Here is a 20,956-nt window from a genome sequence, read left to right as displayed (position 1 = left end):
TACCGTAGCACGCCCCCCTCCCCCACATCTCAAGCCACATTCCCTTTCACACTTCCGTCCACCGAGGAGCACGTGACTTGGGTTCGAATCTAGGCCTTGGTACAAATTTTCATTTGTCGCTTCAGTCTGCATATATGCGTTATAGGCGTTTGAGACTTCAAAAGGACTCTGGAACAATGTAATTTCTTTGGTCTGCATTTATGTTCAGGCAACGGCCTCGCCGCAGTGAATACACCGGTTCCCGTGAGATCACCGAAGTTAAGCGCTGTCGGGCGTGGTCGGCACTTGGATGAGTGACCATCCAGGCCGCCATGCGCTGTTGCCATTTTTCGGGGTGCACTCAGCCTCGTGATGCCTATTGAGGAGCTACTCGAGCGGTAGAGCGGTGTGCTGACCCCACGCCCCTCCTATCCGCTTCCTCCTCTGAGGATGACACGGCCGTCGGATGGTCCCGACGGGCCACTTGTGGCCTGGAGACGGAGTGGTTATTTATGTTCAGGCATGCATTTCTAATGGCGTTTCCACATTTTTGGAAAATTTGGAAATATGTGGTAAAGTATTATGGGACCAATCTGCTGAGATCATCAGTCCCTAAGCTTACGCACTATTTAATCTAATTTAAACTAACCTACGCTAAGGATGTCACACAGTCATGCCCGAGGGAGGACTCGAACCTCCGTCAGGGGGAGCCGCGCGGACCGTGACAAGACCCCCTAGACCGCGCGACTACCCCGCGCGGCCCATATTTTTGTCCAACACCTGTACCTTTGGGGAAACCTAGCAAGGACTTGTCTAGTCCATGCAATATCGCTGCTTTATTGCATTCCAGTAGTGACCAACGCGTTATCAAGCGTGTAGGTTTGGATCGTCAGTGTATGGAATGAGTTTATAAAGGTCCTGAAAGTCGCGTGATTGCCCGGTGACACATTCATGAAGAGCTGAGGGTGGCACCGTTTCCACATTTTTGTGCAACTCGTGTACCTTTCGGGAAACATAGCAAGGAATTGTCTAGTCACCGAGCGAGGTGGCGCAGTGGCTATCACACTGGACTCGCATTCTGGAGGACGATGGTTCAATCCCGCGTCCGGCCATCCTGATTCAGGTTTTCCGTGATTTCCCTAAATCGCTCCAGGCAAATGCCGGGATAGTTCCTGCGAAAGGGCACGGCCGACTTCCTTCCCCATCCTCCCCTAATCCGATGAGACCGATGACCTCTCTGTCTGGTCTTCCCCCCTCCCCTCCTCCAAACTACCCACCCCAAACCAACTTGTCTAGTCCATCCACCACGGAATCGCTGCTTTATTGTGTTCGAGAGGTGACCGACGCGCTATCAAGCGTGCAGTCATGTTTTGGCTCTTCAGCGTATGGTACGAGTTTACAAGGGTTCTGAAAGTCGCATGCTTAGCTGGTGGTACATGCATGAAGAGCTGAGGGTGACGCTTAGGCTTGTAGTTTGTTTACCGTAAATGTATGTACTTAGTAAAGCGTCTTTCTTCGCCTCATCTGAAATACTTTCCTACCGGACTCGGCTGAAAGTCGTGCAGCTCCGTGCGAGAAGCCGCAGTGCATGCAAGTTTGGTGAGGGCGCTGGACGCTGGAGGCAGTGGCAGCGCCGGCCGGCCGGCCGACGCGCAGGTAGGAGCGGCAGGTATGCCCGCGGCGGCGCTGCGGCGTGCCGCGAGGTATTGGTCCGGCGTCCGGAGGCGCCGCCGGAATTGCTAACGGGCTCGGCTCGCCTGGCGTGGCCGCCGGGCCGGCGCTCGGTCGCCACGCGTCCTCCGTAATAAAGGCGTGACGTCAGCGGCGGAGGCAGCGGCCCGCAATTTCGGCTGATCCCTGTTATTGGCCGCGGCATGGCAGCGCGCTCCGCCTGTGATATTAACGCCTCGCCGCCTGGACGCCTCCGTGCGGTGAGCATCGCACGGCCCGCGCGGTGTTCCGCTAAGTGGATAACCTGCCGCCGGGATTACCGGGCTGGCTGTCCGCCACCGCTGGTGGAGACCACCTCATGCATGCAATACTTGTGGCATGTAAATAAATAACGGGTCAAGCGCAGAAAGAGAAAAAATTGAGTTGTTGGTGAAATTCAGCTGCAAATGCCAAGGCCAGCAACACATATTTTAAGATAGATAGGAATTACAGACATTAGCTGCGAGCAGGCAGTGATTGAAATCAATAGAGAAAGCTGAAGATTTACGTCAGGCTGGGATGCGAAGCGTGGTCTCGTTGTTATTAGGCGGATGTTCTGATCACTGGGCTGTTATAACTTCCTTGCACGCTGTATAGTTCTAGTGGACGTAGGAGCGAGGAACAGTGCCGTTCATGAGCAGAGAATTGAGATATTAATTTATTCTACATCTGATATCAAATATTATCGACGCGCAAGTCGTCGAAGTGGCGTCCAATCGAAAGACTTGCACCAGGCGAGCGGTCTACCCGACGGGAGGCACTCGTCACACGCCATTATTATTATTTACCAAATATTAAAAGTAATATGCAACTTCGTTGTTGCAGTTGCCGTGTCAGTTGTTAACGGTAGCGTAAAGGTGGTAGGACGTCAAAAGGGTCGACGTGGAGCAGGAGAGGCATCCAAAGACATTTTAATTCCACAGGCTATACTTTTACAAATAAATTCATAAAACTTTTTTAGCATGACCAGGAAGGATTCAGGAGTCACACTCATAGCAGTGGAAGTTCACAAACATAACACAAAATTTTTAGATGTTAAATTTCATCACATTTTCAGTTACTACTGGCTGCATTTGTTGCGATAGGCACACTTTTCTTTGTAAGTAAGAGACATACTTCGGCGAATTTTGCACAGTATACAAACCATACTTACAGGTGTATGAAACTGTAGATATTACACTACTGGCCATTAAAATTGCTACACCAAGAAGAAATGCAGATAGTAAACGGGTATTCATTGGACAAATATATTATACTAGAATTGTCATGTGACTACATTTTCACCCAATTTGGGTGCATAGATCCTGAGAAATCAGTACCCAGAACAACCACCTCGGGCCGTAATAACGGCCTTGATACGCCTGGGCATTGAGTCAAACGGAGCTTGGATGGCGTGTACAGGTACAGCTGCCCAGCCAGCTTCAACACGATACCACAGTTCATCAAAAGTAGTGACTGACGTATTGTGACGAGCCAGTTGCTCGGCCACCATTGACCAGCCGTTTTCAATAGGTGAGAGATCTGGAGAATGTTCTGGCCAGGGCAGCAGTCGAACATTTTCTGTATCCAGAAAGGCCCGTACAGGACCTGCAACATGCGGCCGTGCAACATCCTGCTGAAACATAGGGTTTCGCAGGGATCAAATCAAGGGTAGAGCCACGGATCGTAACACATCTGAAATGTAACGTCCACTTTTCAAAGGGCCGTCAATGCGAACTAGAGGTGACCGAGACGTGTAACCAATGGCACCCCATACCATCACGCCGGGTGATACGCCAGTATGACGATGACGAATACACGCTTCCAATGTGCGTTCACCGCGATGTCGCCAAACACGGATGCGACCATCATGATGCTGTAAACAGAACCTGGATTCATCCGAAAAAATGACGTTTTGCCATTCGTGCACCCAGGTTCGTCGTTGAGTACACCATTGCAGGCGCTCCTGTCTGTGATACAGCGTCAAGGGTAACCGCAGCCATGGTCACCGAGCTGATAATCCATGCTGCTGCAAACGTCGTCGAAATGTTCGTGCACATGGTTGTTGTCTTGCAAACGTCCCCATCTGTTGACTCAGGGATCGAGACGTGGCTGCACGATCCTTTACAGCCATGCGGATAAGATGCCTGTCATCTCAACTGCTAGTGATACGAGGCCGTTGTGATCCAGCACGGCGTTCCGTATTACCCTCCTGAACCCACCGATTCCATAATCTGCAAACAGTCATTGGATCTCGACCAACACGAGCAGCAATGTCACGACACGATAAACCGCGATCGCGATAGTCTACAATCCGACCTTTATCAAAGTCGGAAACGTGATGGTACGCATTTCTCCTCCTTACACGAGGCATCACAACAACGTTTCACAAGGCAACGCTGGTCAACTGCTGTTTGCGTATGAGACATGGGTTGGAAACTTTCCTCATGTCAGCACGTTGTAGGTGTCGCCACCAGCGTCAACCTTGTCTGAATGCTCTGAAAAGCTAATCATTTGCATATCACAGCATCTTCTTCCTGTCGGTTAAATTTCGCGTCTGTAGCACGTCATCTTCGTAGTGTAGTAATTTTAGTGGACAGTAGTGTACTTAACTTATGAGAAAATCAATAACCTGTGGCACTTTAAACTTCATGTTTAGAAGAAACTCATATTTTATAGTGAATTATCTTAATCACCACAGTTTGTAATAGATTTGGAGAATTCTAGAGTTTCATACACCTGTAAGTATGGTTTGTATGCTGTGCAAAGTTCATCTTAGGATCTTTCTTACTTATGAAGAAAAGTGTACCTATCGCAACAAATTCAGCCAATAATAAGTTTAAAAAATGATGAAATTTCACAGGTAAAAAAATTTTATTGTGCAATGTCTTTGAAGTTCCGCTGCCATAAGTGTGAATCCTGAATCCTTCCTGGTCAGGCTAACAAAGTTTTATGAATTTATTTGTAAAAGTATAGAATGGGGAAATTAAAAACTTCTTGTGGTGCTTTTCCTGCTCCAAGTCGGCCCATTTGACACTCTACCCCGTTTAGTAACATGTACAGATACCGCAAATTTACAAATCAAACAATCTCCAATGCAGTACTTATTTAGTAGGTTACGAGCCTGGCCACTATGAAGGGCTGTAAATGTTATTCAACTGGCAAATACACAAATTGGGTCAGTGCATGAATGTCAGAATCCGCCTTTGGAGCGCTGCAGCTCCAGAGAGGGAATGCTTACATCTCATTGGCAGTGGCGTAATCGTTGGTGTCAGCGACCTCGTGCCACGGTCGCGACTGTACGAAACGCGGCGGCGTAACTGGCGGCTTGCACATCTGAAAGTGCGGCCGACCTGATAGCGGCCTATAGCGCATTAGCCAACCCGACACAATGGTCGTAGCATCTGCACGGACTACTCTAGCACGCTTCCGATAAGATCCAAATTCCCACCATATCTACACACTACTGATGAAGTGCCAATTGCCCATTATCCTTATTAATCGCGGCATTTCCCCGATTCCCGTAAGAGTTCGATCTCGTGTGCATCTGACTGAAGAGATCATTCCCCGTCTCGCCGTATATACTTTCTGACGTGTCCGACACAACATACACAAAGAAGCATACATTAACACAAGCGCCAGAGCAGCATGTAACAGAGTTTACAGCTGACTAAAGATGGCACTTATATCTAATACCAACATCAATTTTCAAATAAGGAGCCATGCTCCAACTCTTTGTTAGTGTCTTGGCGTGCACTTGAGCGATTTTCTGACAATATAAGTAGCCGTGTGGTTTCTTCGTAACAACTGGACATTGCTTAGGTGACCATTACATGTGAATAATACATAGTATTGTAAAATGGAAAGGTAGACTGCACCAAAATGGAGGAAGAGAGGTGAACGTAGTCCTCAAAGAGACAGGAAGAAATTACGCAACGAAATGAAAGGAATATAATCGAAAAGACAATATTGTAGTTCCATCTAGAGAAACCCCCCAAACACCAGGCAGATCTTGACTGTAACTTTAACATTTATTATAATTCTTGCAATCAGCGTAAGTAATGTTGAAGCATTTTAATGCGTTACATTTATTAATGAAATGATTTTCGTATCAACAAAAGTTATGATTATGAATGTATAGTTAACTATACTTAACTCACAGTAAAGGGTTACTTTACGGAAATAGAACACAAGTATCCTGGAAGGTTCGCAGGAGAGGTTTGGAAGGTAGGAGACGAGGTACTGGCAGAAGTAAAGCTGTGAGAACGCGGCGTGAGTCGTGCTTGTGTAGCTCACATGGTAGAGCTCTTGCCCACGAAAGGCAAAGGTCCCGACTTTGAATCTCGGTCCGGCACAAAGTTTTAATCTGCCAGGAAGTTTCAGATCACAAGTATTTGGTGAAAGGACTCTCTTATGTCATGCGACCGTAATTTTGTCCACAGTGAGACACAAAAGAGGGTAGCTCTGTGTGAAGTTCCGAAAGATTTAGTCACCCCCATCACCGACTCCACAATAACATACGCAGTGACTGTTGCACAAGAAAGCGATTGTTACAACTTTAAGTCAGCTGCTGAAAAAATACGAATTTCACCACTCTGCATATTTCAAGAACATAGTGGATCAGACTGACTGCTGAACGCTGAATGACTAGGGGTACTGCACGTTCGGTGAACTCTCAATGCAGTTGAAGAGCTCAAGGAAGATTACAAGCCGCGCGGCATTAGCCGAGCGGTCTATGGCGCTGCAGTCATGGACTGTGCGGCTGGTCCTGGCGGAGGTTCGAGTCCTCCCTAGGGCAAGGGTGTGTGTGTTTGTCCTTCGGATAATTTAGGTTAAGTAGTGTGTAAGCTTAGGGACTGATGACCTTCGCAGTTAAGTCCCTAATATTTCACACACATTTGAACATTTTGGAAGATTACATCTTCACCAAGAGCGGTGAGCCTTCTGGTGTTCAAAAGGTGCAGCTGGAAAGACTACACTGTGAACCTAGGTTGACTGAAGAAAAGAGATGAGATTTAGATAAAATGATTTCATTTGTAAAAGATGTGAGTAAATGGTTTTGCGAGAACGTTGTGAAATGAGTGAAAATGAGTAAGATGCACTTACATCGTTATTTCTGTCTAAACCATAACATACAGGACGTTTAATCTTTTTCAGATTTTGTATCATTTTATTCTTAAACCTACTACCATAGAACGAAAATACATACATGAAATGAAATTTTTATAGCTTTTGTGTTTGTGTCCCGATGCACGACTTTTATACTACTTTTGTATAACTGGTATACACATTTTTTGATTATCTCTAAATCAGATTTTTGGTGCTTGACCGAGTATTTACTTACATGAGACAATTAATGCTCGTTTTACACCAGCCACTTCATGGCCAATATATGCGGGCCTTTTTTCTTTTAAGGTCAGATCGGTCGTAAAATTAAAAGCACAGTGCTAATCCGATGAAGCTTTGCGCAGATGTGTTTCGCAGTGCCTCTAGTATGCCCCTCGATCGCCTCACCTCGCACTTGTTAGTTCTGAGCCCCTAAAACATGTCTGGGACTGTGGAGTCTCTCGCCAAGAGTGAAGTGCGCGCTATTATTGGATTTATTCATGCTGAGAGTTGCAGCGCAGCCCAAATTCATCGACAATTGAATAATGTGTACGGTGAAAGTTGCATGAGTGACAGCAAATGCGGCACTGTTGCACTGACTCTGAGGCAGGACGTGTGTCAACTGACGATCTTACTCAGCGTGTGGATCAAGCGATTCGAGAAAATCCTTCGTTCAAAATTTCTATGTTATTTTCTTTCCTGAAAATTCAAGGTCAGTTCTCTATACCATTGTGAGTGAGGTACTTCAGTAAGGCACACTCTTTGCGAGATGGTTACCAAGTTGCTGTCCGACCATAAAAAGAAGAAAGAAAAGAAAAAAAAAAAAACAGCGAATGGGCGCCACCTTAACGTTTCTCCAGCACTACCATGACGAAGGAGAAGATATTTTGAACAAAACTGTCACAGAGAAAACAAAAGACAAAAGATCAGTCCAAACATGTGAGTGCATTCTCATTCCCCGAGTAAACGTAAGAATCTTTTTCAGTTTTATTTATTTGCAGAATGTCATACTGCCAAATTGAGTTGCTGATGGACTACTTTATTTATACAACCAACTCCAGTGCTCTGACCATCATCAGATTTCTATACACCAAATAAAATGATACCAAAACAACTACGAGTGAACCGCCTCCATTACCAAGTGCATTGCTACTATACTCTAGGATGGGAAGGGAGTTTTGTTGGTGTAATGCATTGAAAGTGGCACGGTTATCATTGGAGCCACAAAAAGCGTGACTTTTCGACATCTACAAGGGCAGTTCAGATCAAGCTAAGAGGAATGTTGTCAGCAGGCATTCTCCCTCTTCATGAAATGCTCGGCTGCATCACACGTTTATTCCGCAGTTGCGTGACTATGGAGTAGCGTCTCATTTATGCTACTCTATTGGTAATTTACTGTCAAAACCGTCACAGTTCGCTTTAATTGACGGGAAGTTGTCGAGTGAAATCGGGCGTTCCGTAAGGATGTATTATAAGCCTTCTGCTGTTTTTAATGTATATACACGATTTGGGAGATAATGTGAACAATTCTCTTACATTGTTTGCAGATGATGTTGTCGTTAAACGTCTAGTAAATTCATCAGAAGATCAGCATGAATTACAGAATGATTTAAACGGGATATCTGTGGGTGAAAAGCGGAAAAATTGACACTGAATAGCGGAAAGTATGAGATCCTCCACATGAACAGTAAAAAGAAGCCGTTAGATTTCGGTTATACTGTAAATAATGTAAATTTAAAGGTCGTCAATTCAGTTAAATACCTACGGATTGCAATTAAGATAACTTAAATCGGAAGAATCACGTGTATAAATGTTGTGGGGGAAGCCCAAACAAAGAACGTATTTTATTGGCAGAATACCTAGAAGACGCGACAAGTCTGCTAAGAGACTGCAGAAGTTACGCTTTCCGTCCTCTACTAGAGTGTTGCTGCGCGCTATATGATCCTTACCAGATAGGATTCATGGAGGACATTGAAAAAATTCAAAGAAGGACATCTCGTTTTGTGTTATCGCGAAACAGGGAAGAAAGTGTCACGGATATAATACGCGCGCTGGGGTGGCAATCATTAAAACAAAGACATTTTTCGTTGCGCGAGATCCTCTCATGAAATTTCAGTCACCAACTTTGCCCTCGGAATGTTAAAATATTTGTTGATGCCCACCTATATGGAGAGAAATGATCATTGTGATACAATAAGAGAAATCAGAGCTTGCTTGTTGACGCCCAGCTATAAGAGAGAAATGATTACGGTGATAAAATAAGAGAAATCATACTTGCGTGGAAAGGTCTACGCTTTCATTTTTCCCAGATGGTATTCGTGGGCGGAACAGTCGACGAACAGTCTGCTGTTAGCGGTGGAGAAACGTCAGTTGTGCATTAGCTCTCTGTGAGGCCGCTGCCAAGCTGTAACATTGGGCCTGTCATTTCGGCACTGCTGGTATCTTAATTGTTCTTAATAATTGTTTCAGTCATATTAATTACATACAGTAAATACCATGCAATAAAAATTTACTGATAGCAGTGTCAAAATCCGATGCGAAAATTATCGCAGAAGATCCGACTTGCAATATAATTCTGTTATCGACGATAAACTGAAGTGATTGGTAAGGTATAGGATTGGTAAGCAAGGCACAGGGGCTGTTGGAGTGGAATGCTGACCCCATTTGAGAATATAAAAATTTATTTTCACCACGTTAATTAAAACAGAGCACTGGTAACAACACAACGATTAATTAGCATTTGCAAATTGCGGTGATCTACACCGATTATTTAGTTGTGTAAAAGGAATGACATTAATTAAAAAAAATTAAAGGAAAATCAGACTTATGGCCCAACTTTAAATTAATAAAAAATACTTTATACAAATATAACTTTAACATAACTGTAGAGCCGACCTCACTAGTAGTGAAATAAGGTCAACTATCAGGCCTTGTGAATACGAAAAATAGCAATTTGTAAAAGCTATTAGGCTTAAAAAAATACTCAAACAGCAAGATCTCATAAATACGTTAATTAGCTATTATGAAAAACATTCTGAAATATGATGTTATGATAGCTTGAAAGGTCTACACAGCAATCAGCACATTCTCGACGTTTGGCGTTTACATCGGCCGCGCGTCTGAATTTCGTGCTCGAAAGCTCAAGTGACAACAAAAGGCAGGAGGGTCTGCGCACACCAATAACAGCTTCTAGAACACAAAAACCCAGTATTAATACACAGTTCACTAAAATACTAAAACCAACAACCAAACTCTTATGCGAAATACAAAGAGATGTTAAACATTATAGTGTGACAACCGCAGTTACTATTAAAGCAATAGTTCATTAAACAAACTCCAATGACGTGAAATTTCGCTTGATAAATTTATAAACCACAATTAGCTCAAGGTGACAATGACCAGACAATCCGCACACAACCTTAAATACCAAAGCACTATCTGACGGCTCAAAACTGTTACTATTATAGTAGCCAACAAGGAAGAAGTTTGCAGTTACAATTTAATTTGGCGGCTGAAGTGTTATACAGACAATAAACTCTGATTCATAATACTGACCACTTAACATAATAATAATAATAATAATAATAATAATAAAGGAATCGCCGAATATCGGGCACACACTAATTCAAGATAAATGCAACGGAACCAGGCCACATCGCACTTATATGGACTTGCAATACCAAGTATCCCGGACCCACGTCCAAGAGGCTCAAGGAATGACTAGCGAAAATCAGAATGACTACGTGGAGCAATCACATCCAAAAGTTCAACCAAAATGTCTCACCATTTAAAGTTAGTCTAGGAGCTCGTTGTTAACATGCACGCCAGAGTAATCTCCCGCGCTCTCCTCAGGATTCGAGACAGACATGACTCTTAGAGCCTTTGTCGACCGGTGACTTCTTCCGCACTACAGTTCCGCTCGCCGGAATGTCAACGCCGTGCGTCCTCGCAGTACACCAAGCGCCGACTGACTACTCGCGATGCTCCGTGCGCTGTCTTCCCTCTGTCACTGCCGCCGACCGAGTCTTCGTGACTGCCCTCGACCCGAGTCTCACCCGACGAGTCGCAGCCGTCCTAAATAGAGGGCGCTAGCCAACCAGGACGCCGCAAACCGCATAACAACGACAGAGAAAGTATCCTGCCAAGAGAATCGCAGGAAGTCACAGCTCAGAGGGCGTGTAGGAGTCCACTAGGACCTACTGTACTTATGTTTGCAAGTAATTATGTCATAGAATAGGTGCTGGGAGCGCTAAAATCGGTCCACAATAGAATCGCGCACGCTACTGCAGCCCTAACACGGAGGGTGGTAGCGCAGCGGTTAGCACACTGGACTGCGATTCGGTAGGACGACGATTCAAATCCCTGTCCGGTCATCCAGATTCACGTTACCCTAAATCGCTCCAGCAGAAACGGAGATGCTCCATCTCGAAGTGGGTCACATCGCAATTGTCTCATAGGGATTCCATGCAACATTAGGTTTCGTAATCTTGCGGCAGAGTGTGTCTTAATGGAGTTCGTTTTGCAATACAAAATTCCATTACCTTCTCTACAAAGATCGCTCCTAACCACACTTGTACGTATCCGAAGAATAATAATGAATATATGCATGTGTGTGTGTGTGTGTGTGTGTTTGTCACGCATCTCCTCCCAAACTGTTGGACCGATTTCAAACAAACTTAGTTCGCCTTCTGTCAGGCGACAATAGCTGTGGGTGTAACAACCACACACCAGTCAAAACGGTGAGTGTGCTCATGAGAAACGAGTGTAGCCCGCGACGCGTGAATTCCCACAATTAATTCATCCTGTATTTGAGAATGAAAGAACGTGGCTACTTGCAACAAAATTTACACATAATTTCAAACTTTTACGAAACTTTTTTCACGCTGACAGCCCCTGAAAAATGATGAAAGGAAAAATATTTGTCGCACGGCATTATAATTTATTGCTTCTTTACTACCAACTGCATTCGGAACTCACTGGCAGACAGTATGCACATGTACCACTGAATGTAAATGCAAAATTATATCATCGTACGACACATAGATTAGGGGATATGGCGTCATAAACAATGAGATACCAGAAAAACTGTCGCATCTTGCATGACGTTTAAATTTATTACTTCGTTTCAGCTACGATCACAACACATTCTGCAGACCACATCCACATATGGAGCTGAATGTACTTACAAAATTATATCATTGTACAACATATAGTTTAACTGATATGACGTTATAAACATTAAGCGCAAGGCCAGACGCTGAGACGCTGTGCGGTATGGGTGTGGACACACACCTATAAACACGTACCTGGGTAACGCCAAGTTTCTCCGCTAGTGGTATTAATACTTCAAGAAATTATCTTCCGAAAAGAATTACGTGAGTTCAGTCAAAGATTCTCCCTCTCTCTGTTTATTTCAGTTACATGTCGACTAATGATTACTGTTGATACCAAGGACGGCGAGTGCAAGTATCTGTGGCTGGCGTATTAAAACTCTCAGTTATAGGAAATGATTAGTTACGTTATTTGTAATCACTTACCACATCCTGAATGACAGAACTAATGACGTTTCATTGATAACGTCCGTCAGATTCCTAAGCTTTGATATCATTCCGAGATTCATAGCTGATGTCAGTTCTAGTAAACTTGCTAAATCAGAGATTAAAAAGCACTTTCTGTTTGCGTCGTAATATATTTCAAATTCCCCTTGAGCAAAAAATCACTGCTGTTCAGATCATCAGACAGATCTCAGTGCAAATAAATCGGATTCAGTACTTTCCAAAATAATAAATTCCAGAGACGCCTTTATCTTCTTTTCCGAAGTAACAAAGCCGGCGCGGCTACCATAAAACTGAGCATACAACACTTCCATTTTCGTTATGAAATACATTTACATTGCTTTTATAACATTTTTTCTAGCAGCTAAAGCCATCGGCACACGGCACGAGTTGTTTGACGTGATTTTGCGCTCTCCGCGCACTCGAGTAAATGTTGTCGGATTTATTCATCTCGCAAACCATACAGTTTGTTCACAAAAATGGACGCATGCAGAGTTCCGAAGTTAGCTCTATTTAAACGCACGATTCCTTTCCTGACCCTGTGCTAGTCATGTTATTCTCTCTGTGGCATTCATAAATAGAAACATTGATATCGGTGTACGTGTAGTAAGACAAAAATAGAAGATTGATGTCCACTCAGGAAAGAAATCAGCTTATAAAAGGTCATCAAATCAAGCACACTTATTCCTGACAGATCGTGACTTATATTTACATAACATCAAATGTTACAGAAATTATTTCTGTTAATTCGTATGGTAATCCGACAACCTTTTAGAAACCGCGAAGGTGAAAAAAAAGAAGGATGCGGTGAGGAACGGACTCTCCTCCGAAAAAAAAACGCTCATTGTTTATCGCGGTGCCTCAACAAATTACGCTATGCTGTACTTTAAGTCATGAAAGATTATTGACATTTAGTTATGTAATAAATTACGAGAATAGTGTCCGCCCCGATAGCTGGCAAAGGGGCCCTGGTTCGACTCCCGGCTGGGTCGGAGATATTCTCCGCTCAGGGACTGAGTGTTGTGTTGTGCTCATCATCCCCAGCGACGCGCATGTCGCCGAAGTGGCGGTAACTAAAAAGACTTGCACCAGGCGACCGGTCTACCCGACGGGAGGCCCAAGCCACACGATATTTCCATTTTTTCTTTAAGAATTGCGACAAGTTATAATGAATCTTGCATGGGTCTTTACCTTAATACGGTGAACTCTCATTACAAGCAAGTTACATCGTAAAAATAACATAACATGAAAATTCTTTAACCACCAACACCACTGATATGGCGTGCGCCGCTAACCTATGATCTTGTTCAGAGCGCGCACTGTAATCAATTATAGTTCGCTGTCCTGGTGCGGGTGGCGCTCCGGTGGCGATTAGCTATGACGTCGCTAGCGTGTGTTTGCGGTGGCCGGCGGAAAGCGAGAGGGTAGTTGGTTTTCCGGCTAGTGCACGGAACGTGAAGTTCGCTCTGCCTGACCTGCTAGTGACTAGCGCTAAGGTTGTTGTGCCTCGCAATATGAGCAGAGTGGTCTGGGGCGGAGGCGACTCGCCGCTGTGCTGGCCATGCGGTGGTGATTAATTGGAGTCGGCGTACTTGTTCTTCCTACCTGTCTGATGTGGAGGTCCGGTAGGGTCCTGTGATACTCTGGCCCAGAGACAACTAGATGCTGAATTCTGGAGTCGTCTGCCAGGTTAGGGTGTGGGGCTCGGTTGTCTCTTCAGATTTTCCCCTGGAAGCTCTAGCAGCGGTTTCTGATGTGGGACGGTGTTGTTGGAACTTTTTGCTGTGTGTGTGGCTCGTTACGATATTTGTTGGTACTAATTTATTTGCTCAACTGGATTCAAATGGCTCTGAGCACTATGGGACTCAACATCTGAGGTCATCAGTCCCCTAGAACTTAGAACTACTTAAACCTAACTAACCTAAGGACATCACACACATCCATATCCGAGGCAGGACTCGAACCTGCGACCGTAGCAGCAGCGCGGTTCCGGACGCAAAAGCCTAGAACCGCCCGCCCACAACGGCCGGCCTCAACTGGATTCCTTCCTGGAGTTGCGTTCATATCTGGTACATTTAGCAGTAGATGTGTTAGGTAAAGTCTGCCTAAAAGGGTGGTTTAGTACAGTATACACATAGTGAATTACTGCTCCTTGGTATATGTGGTCTTCTGGGACCTGAGCAACACGATCTAGTCAATTAGGTTGTGTAACAGCATATAGTGGTATGTTCTGTATTTTTTTATTGTCTTATTATTAACTTGGTGGAATAGTTGCGTTTGGTGTCGTTAAGGCATTTCTAAGACTATGGTTTGACTATTCATGTGCGCTTGGCTTTTAGTGTTTCGTTTTGGGAAGCGAGAATTGTTTGAGATTTGTGTGTTGGCTTCCGGCACTTATTATGAGCGCCCGAGTTAATGGCGCCGTGGTTATCATGTGCTGTCGGGATGTCATACTGTATTTTTGAATTTTATCTTGTGTTGATATTATCTGTCGTGTGTTACAGAATATAACCAAGGTGCGTAAGTGATGGGCAGTTGTGGGAGGCATGTCGGGGAGCTCAGCGGTTTATTTTGGGGACCGTTTCTAGTGGGAAGGCTCCGAAGTGTTGAGAGCTCGCTCGTTTGTGATTGCGTTGGGAGTTACCCGCGCCCTTTGGTTGTGTCAAATTATTTTGTTATTATATTTATTGGTTGTGTGTTGCGCTTCTTTCATTTTATGGTGGCAAGCGCCATTATCTTTCTAAAGTTTATTATATAAACCATTTTAAATTGTAATGCCAAGTTAACTTATTACTGGATTTTGTCTTTTGGATAAACTCTAAAAGCACTGTTGTAAAAGGTTCTTGATTTTATGGTGGCAAGCCGCCGTTATTGTTTTTAAGGCTCACTCTTTAACCATTTGTTAAGTTTTGTAAGTTACATGAAATTGTTGTTATTTAAAAGAGTTTAGTATTGGCAATTTAATAAATTATGTACAGAGTCTGTTGTTTGGATATTATTGGGTGGAACTCCTTGGATAGTTGTCCTATAAGAAAACACATTTCAACGACGTTCGTCACCATTTTATTACAACAAACCTTACCAGTAACTTTTCGTTCTCGAGGCATTCAACGTGCTGGTGCTTAGAAACAACATTGTATTCTTAGGATGTAACGTTTAACATAAAACCCATCGAATATGAGATTGTGCTGAACACAACGCTATGTCGTCTTGCTGTCTGCTTGTGCCGTTGGGAGCGTTCATCTTTCCTATTGGTTCTACTATACGTGGCACGTTGCCGAAATATCGCAGAGCTTATTTTGTGTTTCACGTGATAAAATGGGTTCTCAACGAGAAACAGCAGGAGGTGACGCCCGAAAACTCGTAGAGCGCTACGTCAACGTTAGCTGACTCGCCCCCTGTGCCGAAAACTTCAGGGAAACGTCCGCCATCTTCTCATTGCGCGTGACCTACGGCTCTCTGAAGTTTCCGTCCGCCGACGTCAACATTCCATGCGAGATTAAAGTTCCCGTCGTCTGCCTCTTAGCCTTCATGAATCATACGAAAGAAAGAAAACACACATCTGTAGTCTTCAGAAAATTAACCTCATTCATATAAACATTATCTCTGTAACCGTGAACGACGCTTTACGACATGTAAAACGACACTGCTGCGATAACTGATACAGGAAGAAGCCCTGCATTAACATAGTGTACAGCTGATATCCTTCCCCATCCCTTGGTAATCCGAGCTTGTGCTCAGTAACGCTACCGACGGGGTGTTGAACTCCAACCCTCCATCCTTCCTTTCAACCAAAGTAAACACAAGATAGGTACAAAAATGGCGTCCAGAGCTCTCAACCAATCGGTGTTGATATCAACTCCAGTCACTCTCTAAGAGAGTACGGACTGCTCCAGTACTTCTGAAAGCAGGAACGGGAATAGTGCTGTACTAACAAGGGGAGGCCGCCAATTGTGAAATTCAGATTCGATTCATACTGCGCATAATAAAAGCTCATGGCCAGAGGTGTAATGTGGCAAAGCACCAAGATGCACTTCTCAGCCGTTGTCGAGAAAATCGACAGTTAAAAGAAACCGTTGCGGTGAAATACTCTCCACGATTAATGACTTTCTACAGCGTCATAGCGCAGCGGTAAGCGCTGGGGTTCGTAATCCGAAGGTCGCCGGATCGAATCTCGCGCCATGCAATGTTTTTTTATTATTAGTTTTTTGCAATTCAAATATATATATATATATATATATATATATATATATATATATATATATATATATATAAACTATTAATGAATTGCTTATGCATGTTGGTGAAGGCGGATGGCTCTCCAATTGTACCGCCTCCATTTTTCCGTTTGTTTAACAGGGTGTACCAAAGCTGTCCCATCCACACTGATTTTCGACGATGTTATAAGTTGCGCTAAGGAAAGCATCTACCTTCTTTCGAAGTTAGCAGGCAACTACGCTGTTATGGGGCGGCTCGTTTCGGCCCATTCAACATCTGTCCTTCAAGTGTAACGAGCGAGTAACGGAGTTTATATTTCATACCTGCCACAGCAAGTTTGTGTTCGTGGGGTCTCTATTCTAATTCGAACGTTTGACTTACGCTATACGTATTCGTTTCTACGTCTTCCGTCAACTATACGTGGTTACCATTATGAAGACAATTAATAACATTTGTGAAATACAACTTTGTTTGCGGAAAACATAATGATGTTCGAAGTCGCCAGTTTTTCCACGACAAACGACTTTCAACAACTTATTATATCCATAATTGTTGCAACTGATTACCGGGAATTTTATATATATATATATATATACACTCCTGGAAATTGAAATAAGAACACCGTGAATTCATTGTCCCAGGAAGGGGAAACTTTATTGACACATTCCTGGGGTCAGATACATCACATGATCACACTGACAGAACCACAGGCACATAGACACAGGCAACAGAGCATGCACAATGTCGGCACTAGTACAGTGTATATCCACCTTTCGCAGCAATGCAGGCTGCTATTCTCCCATGGAGACGATCGTAGAGATGCTGGATGTAGTCCTGTGGAACGGCTTGCCATGCCATTTCCACCTGGCGCCTCAGTTGGACCAGCTTTCGTGCTGGACGTGCAGACCGCGTGAGACGACGCTTCATCCAGTCCCAAACATGCTCAATGGGGGACAGATCCGGAGATCTTGCTGGCCAGGGTAGTTGACTTACACCTTCTAGAGCACGTTGGGTGGCACGGGATACATGCGGACGTGCATTGTCCTGTTGGAACAGCAAGTTCCCTTGCCGGTCTAGGAATGGTAGAACGATGGGCTCGATGACGGTTTGGATGTACCGTGCACTATTCAGTGTCCCCTCGACGATCACCAGTGGTGTACGGCCAGTGTAGGAGATCGCTCCCCACACCATGATGCCGGGTGTTGGCCCTGTGTGCCTCGGTCGTATGCAGTCCTGATTATGGCGCTCACCTGCACGGCGCCAAACACGCATACGACCATCATTGGCACCAAGGCAGAAGCGACTCTCATCGCTGAAGACGACACGTCTCCATTCGTCCCTCCATTCACGCCTGTCGCGACACCACTGGAGGCGGGCTGCACGATGTTGGGGCGTGAGCGGAAGACGGCCTAACGGTGTGCGGGACCGTAGCCCAGCTTCATGGAGACGGTTGCGAATGGTCCTCGCCGATACCCCAGGAGCAACAGTGTCCTTAATTTGCTGGGAAGTGGCGGTGCGGTCCCCTACGGCACTGCGTAGGATCCTGCGGTCTTGGCGTGCATCCGTGCGTCGCTGCGGTCCGGTCCCAGGTCGACGGGCACGTGCACCTTCCGCCGACCACTGGCGACAACATCGATGTACTGTGGAGACCTCACGCCCCACGTGTTGAGCAATTCGGCGGTACGTCCACCCGGCCTCCCGGATGCCCACTATACGCCCTCGCTCAAAGTCCGTCAACTGCACATACGGTTCACATCCACGCTGTCGCGGCATGCTACCAGTGTTAAAGACTGCGATGGAGCTCCGTATGCCACGGCAAACTGGCTGACACTGACGGCGGCGGTGCACAAATGCTGCGCAGCTAGCGCCATTCGACGGCCAACACCGCGGTTCCTGGTGTGTCCGCTGTGCCGTGCGTGTGATCATTGCTTGTACAGTCCTCTCGCAGTGTCCGGAGCAAGTATGGTGGGTCTGACACACCGGTGTCAATGTGTTCTTTTTTCCATTTCCAGGAGTGTATATATATATATATATATATATATATATATATATATATATATGAATTACAAAAAACAAATACTAAAAAAAGAAGTTGCATGGAGCGAGAATCGATCCGGCGACCTTCGGATTACGAACCCGAGCGCTTACCGCTGCACCACCACGCTGTAGAAAATTACTAATCGTAGAGAGTATTTCATCGCAACGGTTTCTTTTAACTGTCAATTTTCTCGACAACGGCTGAGAAGTGCATCTTGGTGCTTTGCCACATTACACCTCTGGCCATGAGCTTCTATTATGCGCAGTATGAATCGAATCTGAATTTCACAATTGGCGGCCTCCCCTTGTAAGTGACACAATAAATCACCTCGAAAATAAATGCGCAGCAAATTGCCTGTGTTATATTTCAAACATCGTCATTCATTTTCTACCAGCATAGTCGAGAGTACCAGCATAGCCGAGAGAAAACTCTACACAAATATTTTATTTACGAACCGAAAATTGCGACGAAGTTACTCATGCCTGTTTCTGTGTTGTTCCTTGCATTAAAAGGTAGTTTATGCAGACAACTACATCTGCTAACCTGCTAAACAATGGTTAACTCTCGAGGAACAGACGAGAGGAATAATTAATGAGGTTAACTGCTTCTGAAAGCAGCTTGCGCAGTCAGAACTGACGCTATATCGTTCTCTCTGCGTGGGTGAACGTGTACTTGTTTGCATTTTACTTTCTGCCGTGCTCACTGCTGCGTTGTTGTTGTTTGCATACAGGGTCAGAGGCCTTAAACGGCAAGCCAACCGTACTGCAGGGGGGCAGAGAAGGAAAGGCCTTTCGCAGCGATGTTGGATTACCAGATGTACTGTGAAGACTGATCTAGTGGCCGCAGAGGATCCGTAGCACCAATTTGTCAGTGATCCAGAATAGTAGGCGCTATTTTATGAGATCTTAATGTCGGATAAAATGCTATGAATAGCGAATCAACTCTTTCGCATGGATATAGTAAAACCTGGAGGAGACGGACCCGAATTAAAAGTGTCGTTGCAATAAATATCTCGGAGAGATTTTTCTTTGATTTTGCTTGAAACAGCAATCAACGGAAACCAACGAAATCTTGTTGTCGCACAGTCTATACAGCTGGAACGTGGGAAGACTATTCTAACAATATCACCACTTGCAAAGTAGGTTAGAAATCAAATTAATAATGTTGCTCACGCAGAATATGTTCACTTTATCGGGCACAAAACAAAGTTATTGACTGTGGATGGTATCGTCAGAATGGAAATAATGAAGTCACTGTAAAAAAGTCATTAATTTCGACACTTATCTTGAATGGATCCCCACGTAGATTTCGTCGAAGTTGTTATGGCTCATCTTGTTGATTCTAAGGTGATTCCACTTTGACTGCTAGAAGGTCCAGATCTGTATTTTAGCAATATTTGAAGACCTAACAAATGCGTTTTTCAGGATATTCTTAATGATAAAAAAATCCTAGATCAGTACAATGGTATGGTAGAAATAATTTTTGACTTGGTGTTCACGATCCACATTTTTATTAAACTTCTTGTAAATTCACATATACTTCTTCTCAATTGTCACATCATCAAGAAAACAGTTTTGTATCAGAATGAGATTTTCACTCTGCAGCGGAGTGTGCGCTGATATGAAACTTCCTGGCAGATTAAAACTGTGTGCCCGACCGAGACTCGAACTCGGGACCTTTGCCTTTCGCGGGCAAGTGCTCTACCATCTGAGCTACCGAAGCACGACTCACGTCCGGTACTCACAGCTTTACTTCTGCCAGTACCTCGTCTCCTACCTTCCAAACTTTACAGAAGCTCTCCTGCGAACCTTGCAGAACTAGCACTCCTGAAAGAAAGGATATTGCGGAGACATGGCTTAGCCACAGCCTGGGGGATGTTTCCAGAATGAGATTTTCACTCTGCAGCGGAGTGTGCGCTGATATGAAACTTCCTGGCAGATTAAAACTGTGTGCCCGACCGAGACTCGAACTCGGGACCTTTGCCTTTCGCGGGCAAGTGCTCTACCATCTGAGCTACCGAAGCACGACTCACGTCCGGTACTCACAGCTTTACTTCTGCCAGTACCTCGTCTCCTACCTTCCAAACTTTACAGAAGCTCTCCTGCGAACCTTGCAGAACTAGCACTCCTGAAAGAAAGGATATTGCGGAGACATGGCTTAGCCACAGCCTGGGGGATGTTTCCAGAATGAGATTTTCACTCTGCAGCGGAGTGTGCGCTGATATGAAACTTCCTGGCAGATTAAAACTGTGTGCCCGACCGAGACTCGAATTCGGGACCTTTGCCTTTCGCGGGCAAGTGCTCTACCATCTGAGCTACCGAAGCACGACTCACGTCCGGTACTCACAGCTTTACTTCTGCCAGTACCTCGT

At 44.8% G+C, this 20,956-nt stretch overlaps 1 pseudogene; it reads left to right on the top strand.

Moving 5' to 3' along the window:
* Positions 1-207: 207 nt before the first annotated feature.
* LOC124724049 lies at positions 208-325 on the top strand (annotated as a pseudogene).
* Positions 326-20,956: the final 20,631 nt, after the last annotated feature.

Source organism: Schistocerca piceifrons, chromosome 1, assembly GCF_021461385.2.
Source record: "Schistocerca piceifrons isolate TAMUIC-IGC-003096 chromosome 1, iqSchPice1.1, whole genome shotgun sequence".
NCBI classification, from domain to species: domain Eukaryota; kingdom Metazoa; phylum Arthropoda; class Insecta; order Orthoptera; family Acrididae; genus Schistocerca; species Schistocerca piceifrons.
The sequence above is the reverse complement of the archived record's forward strand: the minus strand, read 5'-3'. Positions and strand labels throughout refer to the sequence as shown.